Source organism: Colias philodice, chromosome 27, assembly GCF_061535455.1.
Source record: "Colias philodice isolate Cphi_HAF_F1 chromosome 27, ilColPhil1 Martin Lab GWU primary, whole genome shotgun sequence".
Classification (NCBI taxonomy): Eukaryota; Metazoa; Arthropoda; class Insecta; order Lepidoptera; family Pieridae; genus Colias; species Colias philodice.
The window spans coordinates 3274545-3296517 of record NC_143112.1 but is presented as its reverse complement, the minus strand read 5'-3'; the positions used below and the strand labels follow the sequence as shown (position 1 = coordinate 3296517).

The window sequence follows — 21973 nt, the reverse complement described above, 5'->3', positions numbered from 1 at the left end:
ATGTGTGTTACAGTGAAATGTAATAATTTATTTATTTTCATGTCAAAACACTTGATTATTATTAGTTCGTAATGAATGGTCTCTAATTTAAAATTCTGGATAATATCTAGAATATCCAGCAAACAATTAATATAAAGTTATACGTCAAAAAGCTATAAGTAGGTTATATTGGTTATAAAATGTGTTGATAAAAAGTATATGTTTTATGTATATATCAGTCCAGTGTCAAATAAAGTATAAGAAAATAATTGGCTTTCTTATTCCTTCGTAGACTTAAAAAAGGAAGCTTTTGTTTCTATTTTTATTGAAGTTCATTAAAGTATGAATTATTTTTATCACATAGGAAATATACAAGAGAGAATGTACTAAAAACAGATATTTTTTCATATTTCAAATTTTTGATTAAAGACAAAGTATCAAATGGATTTTCATACTTTATCTGTAAAATAAGATATCTAAAGCCAAATTAATAGCTTTTATATTTGAAGTAAGCTACAATTATTTTTCTTAATAAGTAATAATTTTTACACATATTAACTAAACAACAGAAAAGAAAAAGCATCCCAGAAAATGTTAAAAACTTAAACAAGAAAACTAAATGACGCTCGGAGACGGGATCTCTATTTGGGAATTGTTCAAATCATAACACTGAAAGAGGAGACAGTGACAAACGGGTGGCCTCGGGGGAGACGGGCTAAGTTATACGCGGCCGAGTTTAATAGGTGTAAGGTACGAAATCAATGACTGAATGTAGACTTTTGAAATGGTTGGGTTATAGAAGATGTTTAATTTGAAGAGAACGTGTGTGTGTGTGTTGCCTTTGTGCCTGTTGTGTTTACTGAAAAATAGAAACTTATTGTCATTTATTGTTTGTTTGTCTTGAGAAATAACTAGTGGTAGCAGAATAAGAAGTAGTTGCAGTAGTAGTATGTGAGTGTGAAGTCCCGTGTCCCCGTAGTGGGGTAAGGGGCAGATGCAATAATCATACATCTGTTTCACTGATCGATTTTCTTTAGGGACAAGTAGGTGATCAGCCTTCTGTGTCCTGCCAGACCGAGACATTTTTTTTTTTCTTCGTCTCCACCGGGAATCGAACCCAGGACCCCTCGGTTCTACGCTCACGCGTCAACCACTGTACCAAGGAGGCGGTCAGTAGTAGTATGACTATACTGTTTTTATGATGTTACACGGTTCATTTTTTAGTTTTTATTACGTTTTCATTAGTATGAAGACTAAGCTTTTAGTAATAAATATTATTATTACTTGTGGCTCTATTATCGTCGTATTACCAATTTGAACTCTAATTATGAGACATAATTAAATAAATAAATGTTTTAATTTCAGGTGCTTCCCGTTTAATACGCTGATCTCCTCTACCTTGCTCCACACATTATTTTGTGCATTTGAGAGGAAACAACCTATATTTCTTTGGGAACTTGCGGAAACTGTCGTAATTTTCATGAAATATTATATTTATTATTGCTGAAGATACACTATGTAAGATATATTTGTAATATCGATTTTATCTCTTGACACAGTTCAAATTTCCAACGAGAAGATTGATTTCAGAAGTTTTCTGTTTAGTTGTATTCATACGCAGTATTATTTATTATTTTATATGCAGTGTTAAGATAGTTCGTATATTTTCTGTATTATATAATATAAGACTATTATAAGAATTTAATATAACGAATGTAACATCGCTTCCTGTAGAGTGTTCGACTGGCAACTATATTTTTATAATTATTAATGTAATAAATAAATGTTTCAAACGATTGAAAAGTTTTTTATTTCAATCTCATCGAATATCCTTACTTTTGTACTACATATTTTAATAATGAAATTGGTATAGAAGATTTATGTTTTCTTTAAATGTCAAATTTATGGCGCCATATTGAATGAGGTAAAGTTCCATTATAGTTACTTTTCTTAACCAACATGGCAAAAAGACGGAAATGTTTATTAGTATGAGAATAATATATTATTTTCATTTCTTTGGTTAATATTTAACATTTAGAGCCATATACTCTAACAAAGTGGTCGAGTTGACAATTGTAAAGTGTTTCCTCAAAAGGTTACCCTTTGAGCCTCCTTTTGGGAATATTGGATATATGTTATCTACAAAACGTATGAAACTATTTTTTAAGATGGTAAATTACTAAAATGTTATGTGGTATCGTGGTTAGGAAGATATTTTGTTTTTTTTTTTATTTGTTTGTTTGAATTTAGGGCCTGGCCTGGTACTTGTTCAAGGTTCGATTCCCAGTAAAAAATACCAAAATTTTATATTTAGTACGGTCTCTTCAAGTCTAAAGAAATTTCATTAGTATAATATATTATAATTAACAGGAAACAAAATAATCTTTATTTCTATAATTTTATTGCTAGCTTATATAATATTGTCATCTCAATTTTTTTTAAACAAAACATACATACAACAATGCGACATATTTTTGTTGTGCGAATTAAAAGGAAGTTTTATTAATTTGTTGATATAATATCTCATTTACTCTTTACTTATTTGGTTGTAAAGAAAATCGGTCACTGAAATGAAGCTTCAATACCATACTTTTATGTTTTCCCAATATTTTTTGTATAAATTTTTCGAATAATATTAACTCAGTTTATTACTAAAATCTACCTAAAGCCATTAATTAATGATAAACGCTGATAGGCACACGGTTAATTTATTTTATTGCAATATAACATATTAAAACGTGTTTACATTAATTTTCACTTACTGTGGTCAACCAATCATTTATCATAACTGCACTAACTAATAAAATGCGAAATTGAATTATTATTTCACGCCATTTAATAGATATGATTTGACATTTATTATGTGTAAGTTATGGTCTGGAATTTCGTTTTGTGATTTAAAGAGGCGTGGTTCTTGTATCAACTGAGATATTTTATACATCACTACATAGTATAAAACAAAGTCGCTTTCCCTGTCCCTATTTCCCTATGTCCCTTTGTATGCTTAAATCTTTAAAACTACGCAACGGATTTTGATGCGGTTTTTTTTAATAGATAGAGTGATTCAAGAGGAAGGTTTTAGTATATAATTTATTAGGTTTTAGACAAAGCGGGCGAAGCCGTGGGCGGTAAGCTAGTATAATATAATGGTGACTATATATAATGATCTTTTCGTTTATTTATTACTAACCTTTTACCTTCCGCCCGCGGCTTTGCCCGCTTTGTCTGAAACCTAATAAAATATATACTAAAACCTTCCTCTTGAATCACTCTATCTATTAAAAAACCGCAACAATATCGATTGCGTAGTTTTAAAGATACATAGCATACATTGGGACATAGGGACAGATAAAGTGACTTTGTTTATACAAGGATAGTGATAGTGAAGATTGAAAAAATCTCTATTTTCAAAGATACTATAAGTTTAAGGTTTATATATAAAAAATCTGGCTTCAAAATTAAGCTTATGATTTTGTTTTCTGTTATGTAGATTTTTATAAATTAACTAGCTGCTCCGCGCGGTTTCACCCCCGTGGCTCCACCCCTGTTGGTCGTAGCGTGATGATATAACCTATAACCTTCCTCGATAAATGGGCTATCTAACACCGAAAGAATTTTTCAAATCGGACCAGCGCGTTCAAACAAACAAACAAACAAACAAACAAACAAACAAACATACAAACAAACAAACAAACTCTTCAGCTTTATAATATTAGTATAGATTTATTGTGCGAAAAGATTTTGAACATAAGTACATAATATACAACATAGAAATTATTCGACTGCCCCTACAATATAGCCCCTCTTTCTGCTACAATTAAGTCAACATCTATTAATATCAAGAAAAAAGTAAACATTCCATGCATTTAACGAATGGAGACATCATTACACTTAACAAATTACTCATAGTCTGCTTTTGGAGGTCTTTGATGTTATCCTTATATGTAAGAACCACTCTTACAAATAGATGGAAGGTCTTCAAAAATGGTCCATGTGAGAAGCGAAATGGTATAAAAAACATATTTTTTAGTAATTGTAGTTATGTATTTGAAACGTATGATGATTAATTTAAATTCTATTTTCATGTGGCTTTACTTGCTTGAAAAAACTAGAGTTTAAAAGGTAAAAAGAGATAAAAAATAATTTATATTGTATTATACCATGTACTAATAACTGCCCCGGCCTTGCCTGTGGTCCATGTTGCTCTCAGAGATCACATTATCAATAAATACATAGGTACTAATAGTTTTTAAAATCGGTGCAAAAATTCCTGAGGTTAGCGTATTCAAATAAACAAACAAACTTAAGCTTAATACTTTAAAAACAAAATTTTTATACCATTAGAATTCTCCACTAACTGCTGTTACATAATACCTTATAAATGTAATAAATCTATACTAATAAAACTGAAGAGTTTGTTTGTTTGAACGCGCTAATCTCAGGAACTACTGTTCTGATTTGAAAATTATTTCGGTGTTAGATAGATTCATCGAGGAATAAAGGAAGGCTATGTAGCTATCATCACGCTAAGACCAACAAGAGCGATGCCACACGGGTGAAACCGCGGAGCGCAGCTAGTATAATAATAAAAGTATCCGCTATCTCTCATAACACAGACCCAAACCTAATGAAGTGGGGTGCTATTATGTAAATTGGGATGGTCCCGTTTCGTTTCGAATACGACAATTTTGTCATTTCTATTTACCAATTCCATATTACCAAAGCAGTATTATTCCCAGTGTGTGAAAGAGATGGCACTAGACGAGCTGTATAGTGCTGTCACTTTTGCGCACTGGATATAAAACTGCTTTGAGACAACATGGTTCGATCGACTTGGATGGATTGTTGATAGGGATTAGATAAGCTGTATTTGTTGATATTCTTTGTGTTTAACGAAATTATTGAGATTATGTATGGTGCTTATATTTCTTTGAGTTGTGTATGTTAAAAGGCTCCTTTGGGTTTGAACATCTATTCTTGTCTTACAATTTTGTTAAATACTTGAGACAGTGGTTATTATTTCTATTTCTTTAATAGATATAATATGAATTTTTTCAGTCATAAACTAGTTGCAAAATTTCAGAGAAATCGGTTGATTAAATTTTTTTTCAAACATTCCAAATCATTTATTACCCTCTCAACCACCGAGCGGCCAGATCCATAGATTTTCTATTGTGTCTGTGATTCCGGGGCCTGATGGATTACATTAATTCGCTATTTTTTTTGTATTTTCTCTGCGATAATACATTGTTTTCCAATTACAATGCAGATTAATCGAATGTATAACGCAATACAGGAAAGGGTACGCAGGTAAGCTCTTATGGAGGGTTCAAATTTCTACTGATCCTAGATAAAGAGATAGATTTATGACATTAAATGGATTAAGGTATCGTATTGTAAGGATATCTGTTACACCTGTTTCAACTATTGATTTGTTTTCAATTGCTGTATTGCTTTATATTTATTTTCTATTATTTATAATAACAGAATTCTGATTGTCTTTTATAGTTTTGGGTTTACAATGATGTTGATGGATGCATTTTGATTTATGGAGAGAAGCTTCTACATATTAGGTTAGTGTTATTAGATAATAATATATTATGTTTGTAAGTAGTAATTGAAACTATTTAAAAAGTTGAAGGGATCGAAATATGTAAGTAGAATGACTGTAAAGCGATAGCCGATACGGTGAATTAACGTAAGTAAAAAAATTACCTAGGTACCTAACCTAGCTAACATCCATAAAAATAAAATTATAATTTTTCTTCTCATATAACTTCTCCGAAACGGCTTGACAGATTTGAATTAAATTTGAGTATATTCACTAGATCTACGTGATAAGGATGTCCTGGCAGAACGTTTACCTGGTCATCTAATTAATCTATAATTGTATGCAAAAAGCAAAATAAACAGCAGTCCATTTTACATAACTTACATTGTTTACCTGGGATCTTATTTATCCGGGTAATCCGGGTGAATCCGGGCCCGGTCATCCCGGATGCCACAGGTGGTATCAAACCGACTTTACCCGGGACAATCTCAGAATTATTTATGGTCCACATTTGATGTTTGGTATATTTTATTTATTTATGAGTCGTAAGAATATTCGCATGGGTTTGGAAGCCATTTGAGGTTGAATGTATTTTTTATTTGTATTATTCTTAATCGTAAGGATCGGGTAGATGGTATAAAGTTGTCCCCTTTTTATATTATGGAATATAATATATGGGTTGGTAAAGGAGTTACAAAAATATTATGTTGCGGAAACGGAATAAGTCATTGGAATAAGCAGGTATAAAAATAAAAAAGACGTTGATATAAAATACTCATAAAATATGACGACAGCACTTAATTATTGAGTAACTGTAGAGTATCTTAGAATGTAGTCCGAGAAAATTTGTTAAATGAGCGGAAATAAATAGTGTAGTATTGAAAATCGCTACAGTTATTCCTTGACGGACATGTAAATGATGATGATGATGATGACGATTGCGACCATGATGATGTGATGACGATGATGACGAATTGACGATGATGATGATGTAATTACATGTCCAGATGATCATATCGAAAGTCCTGTAGGTATATAAAATTTGCAAAGCAGATGGAGCACCAATTTTCGGCAATTCCCTATATCTTTTGTTATTTTTTAATTTCTCTACATAAGATGAACTTTTATATTCATTTATTCTTCCTATCAATTAGTTCAAGTAAATCTACCACCTAAATCGAAGCATGGTCCACTAAAATTTCGTCTATCTAGAACCTAATTTTATCATTATCTGTTTTCTTACCTATAAATTCACCACGAAGAAGTAAAACTATTAAACTAGCAGGCTTGCATTGATGACACTATTACGTAAATGTGAAACTGCAGTGCTAACGATTTGGTAAAGGGAAATTTTAGCACCCATCTTTTATGTTCAGATTTTTGTTGAGTTAACGAACAATGTTGGTTTGATTGGATTTTGTTTTTCGATGCTATGTTATTCTATGGTAAAGTTTTTGGTTTTTAATTTATTGCAATAGAAGATAGTGATATTGTGACTTTGATTCTTAAGGTAGAGTGCCTTATACAAAAGTTTATTTTAAGGTAAAAGCTCTACTTATTATGTATCTACCTTAGAGTAGGTATGTCTAAGGTACCGACGCTTTATTATTTATCGTAGGTACTTTACGTTTATAGTAAGTAAAATAAAACTATCTAATCATGTAATAACTAATAAATAATTATGATTAAGTATGATTATAATTTCATGTACGTATCTAAGATTTTCACAGTTAAGATGTTTAATAAACTCGACGATATTTTATCCTTTAAACTGATTTGTTTTTTCAGTTATAAAAAAAGACGTGTGGCACTCGGGGACTGCCGCGGTAAAGCTATTGCATGCTATGCCTTCAAGCCACACCTCCGTGTCCGTCGGAGTGGGGAACGTGAGGTTTTTTCGTTACGGAATTTCTGGATTCGGTCCCCGCGCTCAAGGCCTGCGATAAAAGCTATGCAATAGCTTAAAAATACATTTATCATTTAATATAGGTATGTATATTACCTTGAGGTGTAATTACTTATAAATCTCAATGATGAGGTCAATTATTTTTTTGCACCAGAAACTCGAAGCCTTCAACGTCCAATACCCAAAAATAAAAATACTGCACATTTAAAATAATTATGAAAACAAAATGTTTTCCAATAGACAGATACGATTTCAATTTAAATGCAAATTCGTTACCGTGAATAAATTGGATTATTGTTGCGAAAATATTTTCAATTTTTAATTCGAGTTCAAATATTTCATACGAGAAAAATAATGGGAATTATTTTAAACAAGATTTCCGCCCGCGGCTTCGCCCGCGTTTGCAAAGAAAAACCCGCATAGTTCCCGTTCCCGTGGGATTTCCGGGATAAAAACTATCCTATGTGTTAATCCAAGTTACCCTCTATATGTGTGCTAAATTTCATTGTAATCGGTTGAGTAGTTTTTACGTGAAAGAGTAACAAACATCCATACATCCATACATCCTTACAAACTTTCGCCTTTATAATATATATTAGATATTAGATATTAGACTAGTAAGAATATATATTTGGAATTGTTTAAACATACTTTTCATTACCTTTATTTAGCAAAAGTTTCATATTTACTTTTTAAATAATTGTCAGTATTAATAATTTCGATATTGCTAAGACCTGCTTTCACTCGGGTCGTGCCTATGTGCAAAGCCAGATTGTAATCTATCTTTGTACCAAATTTCACACAGATATGTACAGTAGTTCTTGCGTGATTGTAAAACAAACATTCATACAAAATTATATAGAATATAAACTATAAAATTAGTCGGTATCCATGGATGAAACAGCTTTTCCATTTTCTGCCTAAGAAATTAACTACCAACTTCAGGCTAAATGTTCATTTTGGTTTGATAATGACAGTATTTCTATTTTGTAAAACAAAGTATATTATTCTTGAAGATATTTTAACAAAATTAACGGAGGTAAATTGATAGTAAAATGGTTAATCCATACTAATATTATAAATGCGAAAGTAACTCTGTCTGTCTGTCTGTTACTCAATCACGCCTTAACTACTGAACCAATTTGCATGAAATTTGGTATAGAGATATTTTGATACTCGAGAAAGGACATAGGATAGGTTTTATCCCGGAAATCCTACGGGAACGGGTTTTTCTTTGAAAACGCGGGCGAAGCCGCGGGCGGAAAGCTAGTACTAGATAATAATACTTGGAAGATAATTTTGAACTGTTTAGTTTTGGTAATGTGCGTGAGTGTCTAGGTAATATTTGCGTGTGTGTGTTGGACTAATCTATAATTAGTCGTCTCTTATGCCATAAGTAATAAATAAATTTGTTTCGTTGAAATAAACGGACAAATTTTCACAAATTAAAAACAGACACGTTCAATAAAAACAGTTACGGGAGTAAAATGAAACGAGACAATAGTTAAAATAAATCAGTTTATTTAACAGAAATGTACATAAATTTAAGCCACAGATGGCAAGCTAGAAAAACAGTATTTTATTAAACAATACAACCTACCGCGCATATCTCAAAATTAAAAGAACCCACGCGATTTTCACACCTAAAACAATACTCAAAAAGTCTATTTTATTGTGAAAATTAAGTATCACCTTACGCTATTGCAAGTGAAGTTAATCGGCAAACAAGCTCGTTTTCCAAAAGAAATTCCCTTTTTTGCGAAACGTCTTGGGAGAAATGAAAAGAAATTTATTGCCCAGATTAAAACGGATCTACCGATTGTTTGGTGGTGTGTCAATCTGGACCAGAAAATGTAGAAAATGTCGTCTATAAGCTTGAAAATGTACGGGACTTGGTTCGGTTATGAAACGCGACTGTTTTTACACTTAAAATGTATGGTAGAGCGTTATTAAAAATCCTTAACTTCTCAAATTAAGGGAATTTCACAACTGAATGACATGAATGTTTTATATTCCTGTACGCGGTCTAAGTTATATTCGTCTTATAGTGCATTTACATCAAACGAACATAGAGTTAGAGCAAGAGCATTCTTTCGTGATCTTTTGTTAAGGTTGATGTTCCGACCGTCCCTCCATACATTTTTGATTACCTCTAAACACTTAACACAGACACTATTTCTTTAAAACTAATCATTTTATCACTTCTCTATAATGAAATGTGTGCGCGTTCGACCTTTTTAATCAATAATTTACAATATTTACTTAGAAAAACAACAGTAAAATACCGGAAAAATTTGACACTTCTACAGTAGTGTGCGTGACTTTTGCCAAGCGAAACACGACATAAAGCACGACATCTAGCGCATAGACTATATACTTATTACAGATCTAGCGCGTCAATGTCTAAACGAAAGGCGATGTTTAGACATTGACGCGCTAGATGTCGTGCATTCGCGTTCGTTATCTTATGCATAATGAGCATAATTCTAATAAATCAAAGTTCTGTGTAAAAATTGAGTAATTTCATTTCCAATCGTTCAAAGAAAATAACAATAAAATAAAATAAAACTAATGACCTTAGAAACTATGTTTTTTTTTATTTATTACTCATTATTGTTCGTCCGTCGTAGGTCTGTAAACTGTATTGTACACTGAAGGTAAATGGTACTGTAGGTACTTTAGTTCGGCGTCGTCGCTCGTCGGCTTGATATAAAATTACATTCTTGATTTCATTGACACGCGCTATGATTTGCGCGCGGAATTTCTTGTGTTGTGAATTTATTTTTGTATGCTATGCATTTTAATTGATTCAAATTGCAATGTTTCTCTAGTATGCATTTGAGACTATATTGTAAATTGTAATAATTGATCGTGGGTATAGTAATTAATTATTCTAATAACGCAATTAGTAATATATGTATTTTCGGTGGGATTCAAAACAAAAAATTGGCCCGTGATTTTTATGAAATTTCACCACATTGCAAATCACATCAATCATAGTTCATACACATGTATGACGAAAGTGATTAGTATTGTGGCTAACATTGACTCATCAGTTCATCACTGAAACCAGTGATAAATCAGTACCTATATCATATTGTGTTTGAATATTTTTAAACAATGATATAAGTATACAATTATTATAAATCGGTAAACTATCAAAGTAATCACAAACTTGCAAACATTGGTAAAATGTCCAGTAGTTTATGAGCCTATTCATTACAATTTACAATCAAACAAACAAACAAAGTTTTCCTCTTTATAATATTAGTGTAGACAAACACTATGAATACGATCACTAATGCAAATTCGGGGATTTTCTAATTATTGCTAAATAATAATTGAATTCGTTTTGAAATACTCTATAATTTTTAGTGTATAAATAGACATTTATAATGTGGTGCTCATTTTTTTTGTACTGCTAACGCTATTGTAGGTACCTATTTTCGTTGTTTTATTTCAAGTGAACACGGCCATACAATTTTGTCACGAGCCGCCTATGATTGTAGGTACTTTTGTTAGGCTCCTTCGTCGTCCGCGTCGGCTCGAAAGTTCTTGATTTCATTGTCACGCGCTATGATTTGCGCGCGGATTTTCTTGTGTTGTGAATTTATTTTTGTATTATTATTATTTTTTATTTATTTTTTTATTTTATTGATTCAAATAAAATATTTCACTAGTATGCATTTGAGACTATATTGTATTATGTATAATTTATCGTAGGTATAGTTATTCTTATAACGCAGTTATATTTTCGGTGGGACAATTTGACCCGTGATTTTTCTGAAATATCACCACGTTGCAAATCACATCAATCATACACACGTATGACGAAAGTATAGTGGCTATAATTGACTCATCAGTTCATCACTGAAACCAGTGATAAATCAGTACATATATCATATTTTATTGTGTTTGAATATTTTTTAAACAACGATATAGGTATACAATATTATTATAAATCGGTAAACTACCAAAGTACTTCCGAATTTTCAGACAGACAAACAAGTAGTTTGAACACGCAGTTTTCTTATACTAGTAGCAAAAATCAAAACCATAATATTATGTTTCCCTACTATATTTTACTAAAAGTCGAGTGCGTCGAAATCGTAAATAATAATATGTTTTTCACCTTCCTGGTTATTTTCCCATAGTAAATAGTGTTTTAGGTTTGTTGTTGTAGGTAGGAATAATAATAATTATTCTTACATGTTGGTTATGAAATGTATATTGAAATAATTTACTTTTACAAATCATTAGTGATATAAGTTTTGAGTGAAAATGCTTGGATCAGCATAATATTATATGGTACTTCAAATACATGTTTTGATAAAAAAAACAATAGTGTAATAAAATAAAACTGCGTTTTATTGTAATCAATGTTGACAATTTTAAATTCCAAAATTATTGATCAATAAAATAGTTTACACCAACAAATATAACTTTTATTTTTATAACAATCGTTCATAATATAAACCGTAGCAGGTGGCGTTTTGAAGTTCTGTCTACTCATACAGAAAAATGGAAAACTTGTTTTTTTTGTAAACAATTTATTACTCATGTTGTTTGGCAACTCGAAGCGTGGTCGTCCGTCGTAGGTACTTTTGTTCGGCGTCGCGTCGTCGTCCGCGTCGGCTTGATATAAAACATTCTTGATTTCATTGACACGCGCTATGATTTGCGCGCGGAATTTCTTGTGTTGTGAATTTATTTTTGTATGCTATGCATTTTAATTGAATCAAATTGCAATATTTCTCTAGTATGCATTTGAGACTATATTGTAATAATTGATCGTGGGTAGGTATAGTAATTAATTATTCTAATAACGCAATTATATTTTCGGTGGGATTCAAAACAAAAAATTGGCCCGTGATTTTTATGAAATTTCACCACATTGCAAATTATATATTATACAATTACAATTACAATTATTATAAATCGGTAAACTATCAAAGTAATTACAAACTTGCAAAATATGCTTTTCCGAATTTTCAGACAGACACACAATTTTATTAGTTTGTTTTAGCAAAGTAGGTACCTATACCTATACGCTTACGTCGCGCGTCGCGTCGTCGAAAACGGTGCGCCCAGAAACAAACATACCTAATTCAGTTACAATCCTTTTTTTGTTCCGTAATTTATTGTATTTATTCTAATACGATTTTTTTTATTCGTCGGCCAGTTCTACTAGGTATAAAAAGATAAAATTGAAATATAATTATTGTAGCGACAGCCATATTATGTTACTATGTTTTCGTAAATATGTTTTTCACCTTCCTGGTTATTTTCACATAATCTTATCTTATATATAAAAATGAATCGCAAAATGTGTTGGTAAGCGCATAACTCGAGAACGGCTGAACCGATTTCGATCATTCTTTTTTTATTATATTCCTTGAAGTACGAGGATGGTTTTTATGTAGAGAAAACGTAAATATTATGTACCACGGGCGAAGCCGGGGCGGACCGCTAGTCTTCTTATATATAAAAACTAGCGACCCGCCCCGGCTTCGCACGGGTGCAATGCTGATACTAAATACACTACAGAAAAATTGTGAACGTTGTATAGGTATAAAAATATAGCGGCCCGCTCGGGCATCGCACGGGTATAAAATACATAGCCGGGCGGCCGCAAACGCTACGTCCTACAATTTTTAAATCTGTAATATCTTCGAAAATATTCACTTAAATCATACGGTATAAAGGGCCATATAGATCTATATTAAATGAACAATGTATCCATGGTATTTAATTGGTTAAGGATTAATGCTGTATTGGTTAAAATCGCTTCGAAAATTAGCCATTATTTGTCGTAAAAAGTATTTGAAAAAAATAGTTATTGTGGGTTATCCATAAGAGATAGACATATACCATCGCGGACTTTTCTGTAGACCTTTTCAATGTGTATAATACTTAGTACATTATTTTGATAAAACTCGTAGGGTTCAGCCTGCGTTTGCAATGTAAGCGGAATAAATGTAATTTTTTACGACATCACATTAGAAACCTCAAAAATAACAGTACTTCTCCACTACTTAATGGATCTTATTATACATATAAACCTTCCTCTTGAATCACTCTATCTATTAAAAAAAACCGCATCAAAATCCGTTGCGTAGTTTCAAAGATTTAAGCGTACAAAGGGACATAGGGACATAGGGACATAGGGACAGGGAAAGCGACTTTGTTTTATACTATGTAGTGATGAATCGCAAAATGTGTTGGTAAGCGCATAACTCGAGAACGGCTGAACCGATTTCGATCATTCTTTTTTTATTATATTCCTTGAAGTACGAGGATGGTTTTTATGTAGAGAAAACGTAAATATTATGTACCACGGGCGAAGCCGGGGCGGACCGCTAGTATATATATATATAAATGAATCGCAAAATGTGTTGGTAAGCGCATAACTCGAGAACGGCTGAACCGATTTCGATAATTCTTTTTTTATTATATTCCTTGAAGTACGAGGATGGTTCTTATGTAGAGAAAACGTAAACATGTACCACGGGCGAAGCCGGGGCGGACCGCTAGTCTTCTTATATATAAAAATGAATCGCAAAATGTGTTGGTAAGCGCATAACTCGAGAACGGCTGAACCGATTTCGATAATTCTTTTTTTATTATATCCCTTGAAGTACGAGGATGGTTCTTATAGCTAGAGAGCTAGTTAGTTTAGTTTTAGTGCAGTGGCAGTGTAAATGTTGTTGTTGAGGTTATGTAAATTTAACACTTTAGTTAACTACCAAGATATAAAGAAATGAGGATAGGACACAATAACTATTGGTTGAGGTATTTATAAACTCATAATATACTTTTAAAAAAATCACGTTTTAATAAATTTCTAGAATTAAATTAGAACAGCTGATTCAAAATAGCCTAAAAAATCTTAATAATAATAATTACGCTTCACAGCAAGAAGAAATGTACCATAATATGTACCCGCACAAAGTCGATATTGTGTTGCCTACCGTTCGACTCAATGGCTAGGGTTGTAACTACCTTTAATAATTATTACCAAACTAATAAACCGAGTGATGCGAAATAACCATAATTCTTTTAGAGTTTGATAAAATGATCAGGCAGGTATTTTCTTTAATCCTCTGAATTCTCGGTTACTAAATTGTATCGTTGAAATTATTCTTAATCGCGTAAATTTAATAAATAATCATATGGAAAACACTTTTCATTTGTTTTTTTACTTTCACGCCCAACTACTATACAATAATTACGTTGTTTCGGTATTTTGACGAGAAAACGCAGGAAACATCCGTTGTATCATTTTAGATAGATTGTATATTTTGTATCTGTAGAATTGAAATCAAAGCTATGTACATGTTGTCTCCATTCTTTTCTTATCGGATTGTTGATCCCAATGCGAATGCGTCACTTAAATTTTATAAAAGACAATTAAGAACATCAAAAATAAAGTGATACGTAAATATTTCACAGTGCAATATATTATATAATTAATAATAATTATATATTTATGAAAAAATAATTACATCAGATTTAATAATAGCAATTGTTTTGAATGTACATAATATGAATAAATGATTACATCATAATAGTAATAATTACAATTGTTTTATTTCCCATTTGTTGCAACCCTAGCATATCTTCATGTAGCAGCAGAAGTACCTACACTGGCGGCGCGGCGGCATCGTGCGACATCAAAGGCATTGCCTTACTAGGTAAGTTTATAATGACTCATTTCTTTTATTATATAATTTACGTTTTACTTTTACAGAATCCGATTCAATGGATTATGAAGACGAGTCACACAACGCCATACGATAGTGATGATGAATGAACATTTCAATAAATGCATGCGTGTTTTTTTATGTTGTTTTGTAATTGTTAATTGTTTCTTAAATAAAGAAATAAACTAAATATTTAAATGATGATTTGTTATTTGCAACACAACTTTATATTTGAGATTCTTTACAAATGTATATTTAGTTTTGTATCATCAAATTTATAAATTTTATTCCATAGTTTTCAAAATTAAATGTAAATGACCATAAAAACATTAATAAAGTAAATCATTGATGTAAGGTCAGGGAACGTAATACATATATACATCTGACCATGTAGAAGCTAAGTCTTGTTGACTGCTGAAGTCTGTAAAGTTTTGTTGTCTGCTGAAGTCTGTACGCAATGAAAATGTCTGCCGTTTCGAAAATAAGTTTTTAAGACCCTAATAAATAAAATATATGTATATATAATGGCAGATCTGGTCAAATACTTTCAAAATTGTATTTTTTTCAGCACTTTCATAAGTGTCTGCCAGAATGTTATCCGCGTGATAATGGTCTGCCATTGTTATTTTCCGATAGTAATAATAATCTATTTTCAAATATCAAAATGGCAGACGTGGTCAAATGGTTTCAAAGTTCGCCAAAAATTTCCACCTGTCTTACCTAAGCGCGCGCCCCGTCCACCACTCTGGGCTTAGTGACTCCTCATCTCATGTATAGTAGGTATAGGGGAATCAACACACAAAAATCCAGGTCTGGTCAAATACATACAGGTAGCTTTGCGCTAGCTCTCTAGCTATTACTTCTTATGGAGAGAAAACGTAAACATGTACCACGGGCGAAGCCGGGGCGGACCGCTAGTAAATAATAAAATAATAAATAGTGTATTAGATTTGTTATTGTATCTTGTATACCTACGAATAATTATTCTTACGTCTTGTTGGGAAATGTTCAAATACCTACCTATTGAAATAATTTACTGTTACAAATCATTAGTGTTATTAGTTTTGAGTGAATAGGCATGGATCAGAAATTCAGAATATAATATGCTACTAACTACTCAAATACATACATGTTTACACAACAAACACCACTGACCTCTATAACTATAAGTTATAGAGGTCAGTGACCGTCAGTGACAAACACTATGGATACCTACGCTCGCGAATGCAAATTCGGTGATTTACTAATTATTGATACCTAGTCATTGAATTCGTTTTGAAATAGCCTGTACTTTGTAATTTTTAGTGTTATAGACATTTATAAAATGTGGTGCTCATTTTTTTGTAATAAATCATCCCGAACGCTATTGTATTTTCGTTGTTTTATTTCAAGTGAACACCTAGGTATACAATTTTGTCACGAGCCGCCTCTGGCCTCTGGGTGAAATAAACAAGTCAAATGATTTTTGTTCTAATTGTATTTTGGTAGTAGTTTGTTTAGAATTTACATTACCATTGTTTAATTTTTATTTTGTATTTGCAGTAAAATAAAAAGATGAAAAACTTCATTAGGTATATTGTACGACACCTCACTCTGAATCGCGCTAGCGAAATTTTTTCGTTACAGAGCACATATACAACTTTCGGACAATCTTCATTGAGGCCGGCCGGCAAATCGAGTATGTCGAGAAACTTCACTTATTCGATGGAGGTATTCTACCTTCCTTCCTCCACAGTTGTGGGACCCCGACGTGCATTGAACACGCAGCTTTCTGATACTAGTAGCTAAAATCAAAACCACAGATATGTCTGTGATCAAAACCATAATAATATTTTTACCTATTATTTTACTAAAAGTCGAGTGCATCGAAATCGTAAATATGTTTTTCACCTTCCTGGTTTTTTTTCCATAGTAAATAGTGTTTTTGATTTGTTGTATGAATAATTATTCTTACTTGTTGGTTATGAAATGTATTTTGAAATAATTTACTTTTACAAATCATTACTGATATTAGTTTTGAGTGAAAATGCTTGGATCAGCATAATATCATATTTGCTACTTCAAATACATGTTTTGATTAAAAAAAAACAATAGTGTAATGTAGGTAATAAAATAAAACTGCGTTTTATTGTAGGTAATAATCAATTTTGACATTATTTATTTCCCAAAATTACAATAAAATAGTTTACGCCAACAAATATAACTTTTATTTTTATAACAATCCTACTTCCTACTAATGCGAAAGTTCATACATGTTTCAAAAGAAAAACTTTTACTTTTACTATTATTTCAATTTATCCGGTTTAATTAAGACTTAATATTGATACATATGATCATTATAAATACAAATAGGAATTAACAATATAACGAATACGTGGCACAACTAAAATTTTACCGATACCACCCGTGGTCATTCTCCTTTGTGGGTCATTTGTAACAGGATGGCGGTTCTACAGCGAAAAAAGAAAAATGATGGTCAGAACGCTGATACCGGATACCTTAAGATACTGTAATATAAAATATTACTAGATTAGATAAAATATTATAGGTAGTATCTTCACCGTGTGTGACGCGCTTTACATTCACGCCATCTAGAGTTAAATCTTTATCATTTTTGTATACGTCTGTGTGTGTAAACGACCCTGTATGCAATGACAGATGTTAAAACGCATAATTTTACCGAATTGGGTGGATTTTAAGGCAATGATATAACATATTTCAATAAAATATAATATTCAGTAACCGCCATGACTATTCCTAGGTTTGATGACTATTCCAATTACGCAAAAACTCAAATAAACTAGAAATGTAGAATTCAGCGCCATCTAGCGGGATATTGGCTGGGAACAGATCGTTGCAATCACCTTAACGAAAACTCGTATTTAGTGTTGTTCAGTATAAGAACATTAATACCTAGAATCGTTTTGAACGCATTAATAACAACAAAATGCTCTACGCCTGTTTCCACTAAAATAATTTGACATAGTGGGGTTAGTATCACCATTCGCTCTTTTGATGTAAACGCAGCGTATAATTTCACGTTATAGAACCTGTCCCGGAGTATTCCTAATAACAAACCCTGAGTATTCTAAATAACCGCACGTAGTGAAAATCTCTTGTTTTCTATACAGATAATAAAAAAAATTGCATATTGCTTTTCTTTATTTAAGCAGCTGTTTTTTTCACAATACACTACCGTATATTTTCCATCAAAGATTATGTTTGAACGCTTCGAAATAGAAATAGTGATTCCTGGCTGACCGCCTTTTGTGCGTTTTCCGCTAAATTAAATTTATAAAAGCAAATGGTACCGTTCGAGCGGGAAAATTGCCAATTAAATCATTCTTACTTGTTTCAGTACATTAGAAATCTGTTAGAGAAATATTTAATTTACCGTGTTTATTTAATGAAATGACTTCATTTCTGTATTGGTAAATATGTATAATATAATTATATAATAGAAACAGTTTTGTGTTTATGAAATTCATATGCATAAATTAATGCATCTTAATTCCAACGATTATTAATAATATATTATGTTTCTAATATATTTCCGCCCGCGGCTTCGCCCGCGTTTTTAAAGAAAAACCCGCATAGTTTTCATTCTTGTGGATTTCTGGAATAAAAAGCCTGGTAGCCTATGTGTATATTCTGGGTGATCAGCTACCTACATACCAAATTTCATTGTAATCGGTGCAGTAGTATTTGCGTGAGAGAGTAACAAACATCCGTAGCATATTTACAAACTTTCGCGTTTATAATATTATTTTGTAGGATGTGCTTTAGAGATAATGTGCCTATCTAGAAAAATGTCAACTGGCGTATGTTCATTTTCTATGTAATTCATCCAAAACGAAAATTTCAAAAATACAAGAAATAATCCGCGCTTTAAATCCGTTAAAATTCATTTTAAACGGATTTAAACCCTCAAATTTTACCTTAAAACACATGTCGCAGAAGTCATGTTTATTATACCGGCGTCATGGATATTTTATCATTCTCGAGATATCTTTCCTTAAGTTTAAATGCATTAGACCACACTGGTTCAGGTATTTTTGCCTACTCCTGACTCTGTGGTTGGAATATAAATCTGTAAGGGAGCGTTCATATATGGGGACTTGGAGATTTGTTGCAGGAAAATATTTTATTGTGAAGTATTTTATTGTGAACATAGCCCTTTAAAGAAAGATTCGTAGACTGTATGAACAGTATTTGACGAAATTTAATATTATTAATATTAAGTTGAAGTTACCAATTATATACTTAAAGTAGAGCTAATAAAATCTATAGTGGAATGGAAAATGATGTTATATTATGTACCTAACTAGATAAAAGAAGCATAATTATGTACTAATTCATGTATCACTTGTTTATCTCTGTAAGAAATTTCACACATCTGACTAGCAGTTCTTGCTTGAAAATGTTAGACACATACACGTAGGCACTTAAATTCACAAGCTTTGCATTTAAATAAAATAAATATATACAAATAAATTTAGATATTTGACTTCATAGTTACTAGGTACAAAATCAGCTAACTTTCATTAGAAATAAGGGTGCACTCACACACATCAGTCACCGTCAAGTCACCGATGACTGATCGGTGACGGTTCGTGTACGTATCCACAAACACCAGTCACCGTCATGTTGTCCGTCAGTCACGTCGCCGGTTTGACTGAATCATTGAACACATACATCAGGTTAGTCAGTGATTAGACGTGTGTCACGCTAGAGAACAGATACTGCCCTGACAGATAAAATGCCACGTTTCATTGACGGTAGCACGACGCTGACTGAACTGAGACGTGACGGCACCGGGTGAGTGGGGATAAAAGTATGATACATGTATGGAAAGATTATTTGACGTGCCTGACCGGTGACGTCACTGATAGATTTCGTGCCGGCGACTGTCGTGTGGGAACAGAGTCATACTAGAACTATTGATACATATTTTTTTTTAATCCTGTCCAGTGACGTGCCGTGACGGTGACTGATGTGTGTGAGTGCACTCTAAATGGTTTGATTCTCAATTTTTTGACATTTTGCAATCTCATGAAATATTATTATAATTCAACGGTACCTATTTATACGGACGGAGATATACGCAACGCGTTCAATTTTTTCCAATTTCCAACAAAAAAAAATATATGTTTCCAATCAAAATATGATACATCAATACTTCCAACAGTATATTTTCCTTATAAAACCCAGTAACCATCTGTGAACGTCAAGGAAGGAAGCAGGGCTGATACGATTTCCTTGCGCCAAATTACTTGGCCGTGTTTAGAATGCAGACAACATTGCTATCTTTTATCAGACCGTACATGTTCGGCTTATTATAGCGAAATTGATTCGTGGGTGAAACAAAATATATCTTTATAGATAGATTCATGTATTGATTAGAAGATGGTATACAAGACATAGGTCGAGATATTGCTATAAAAACATTAATGATTTGACGATTATTTGATTAACTACCAATTTAGTTATAATGTTATGTGTATTTATAACGAGTTTTGAGTTGCTTGGAAGAAATCGTTCACGAGTGATAAAGCCGCCCATTGACATTAATAATATAATTCCATGTCTCAACCATATGGTTGATACAATACAATGTAAAATATTTACTTTGTAACAAACTATGCTTTATGTATAATATAAAATAATGAATATTCATTTCATAACTTTATTAACCATTATTGTAGGAAAGTTGAGTTAAATTTGGTTAAAATTACCTAAACTACAAAACATTAAAATTATCTTTTATTCTATGACAAATATGATTCTTATAAACTAACTGCAACATCCAGCCATGCAAACATTTAAATACATTTATTACAATACATCAATACATTAAATTCGGAGTTTTGTTTGAAATTTTAGAGCTAGAGCATAACAATATGTTTCCCACGAAATTAATAATTGTTATTCTAGACTTTTAAAACCTGGTTTTAATTTATCACTACAAAATCGCTTTCTCTTTCCCTATATCCCTTTGTACCTATGCTTAAATCTTTAAAACAGTCACAACAAACAACATCAGTTTTTTAATAGATAGAGTGATTTAAGTGGAAGGTTATTATTATATAATTTATTACGTTTTAGATAAAGCGGGCGAAACCGCAGGCGGAAAGCTAGTTTCTAATATATAAGCTTCGTGCAGAATCCTAGAAACAAAACAATGTAGTTGTAAATATATGGCAGTCCTTTTTTACCCATGTCACAATGATTTTGTGTTTCATTGTTTATGCTTGCTTCGGATAATAAAGTGCAATATTAATACAGAGAGATGAGATAAAATAATATACTTTGTATAAGTACATAGTTTATTTTTTAATGAATGTAATCTTTGTTTTGTTCTGAATGTATTATCTAGAAAAGAACGCAGGATTTTCCTAGGAAGATAGAGCTGCAATTAAAATTATTATAAGTACTGTAGGTATTCATTTGTAATCTTAACAAAGATTGTTTATTACCTACCTACCTAATTAAATTGCTTACCAAAAATTTAATATTTCTAGGAATTCAATTGCATTTTATTCCTCTTAAATGGGTAAAAAAACCGTAATATTTATAATAAAAAATATACATTTTTACCATATTCTATACAGAAGTCCTAGAATCAACTCTACATTATATATTATTTACTGTACTTACCTCATTATATAACTTATTTACAAAAACATCAACAAATTGGGTTTCTCGTTAATTCACGTGTTTCTACATTGACAACTGTGACGTCACAGGTCCCAAATCACCAATTAAAGCTGCAATATTCACGAAGCACCGACGTTTCAATTTAAATTCTAACTATTGGATCCTATTAGTCACATT

General features: G+C 31.8%; 2 protein-coding genes across 2 annotated transcripts in view; both read right to left on the bottom strand.

Annotated features, from left to right (window-relative positions):
- Positions 1-21973, bottom strand: part of LOC149476548 (uncharacterized) — a 328274-nt gene that overhangs the window by 220380 nt on the left and 85921 nt on the right. The gene's annotated exons all lie outside the window — the stretch shown is intronic.
- igl (IQ calmodulin-binding domain containing protein igloo) overlaps positions 938-21973 on the bottom strand; it is a 547908-nt gene continuing 526872 nt past the window's right edge. The window contains exon 6 of the transcript XR_016317808.1: positions 938-1078. The gene's annotated coding sequence lies outside the window, so the exon portion shown is untranslated. The remainder of the gene's footprint in view (positions 1079-21973) is intronic.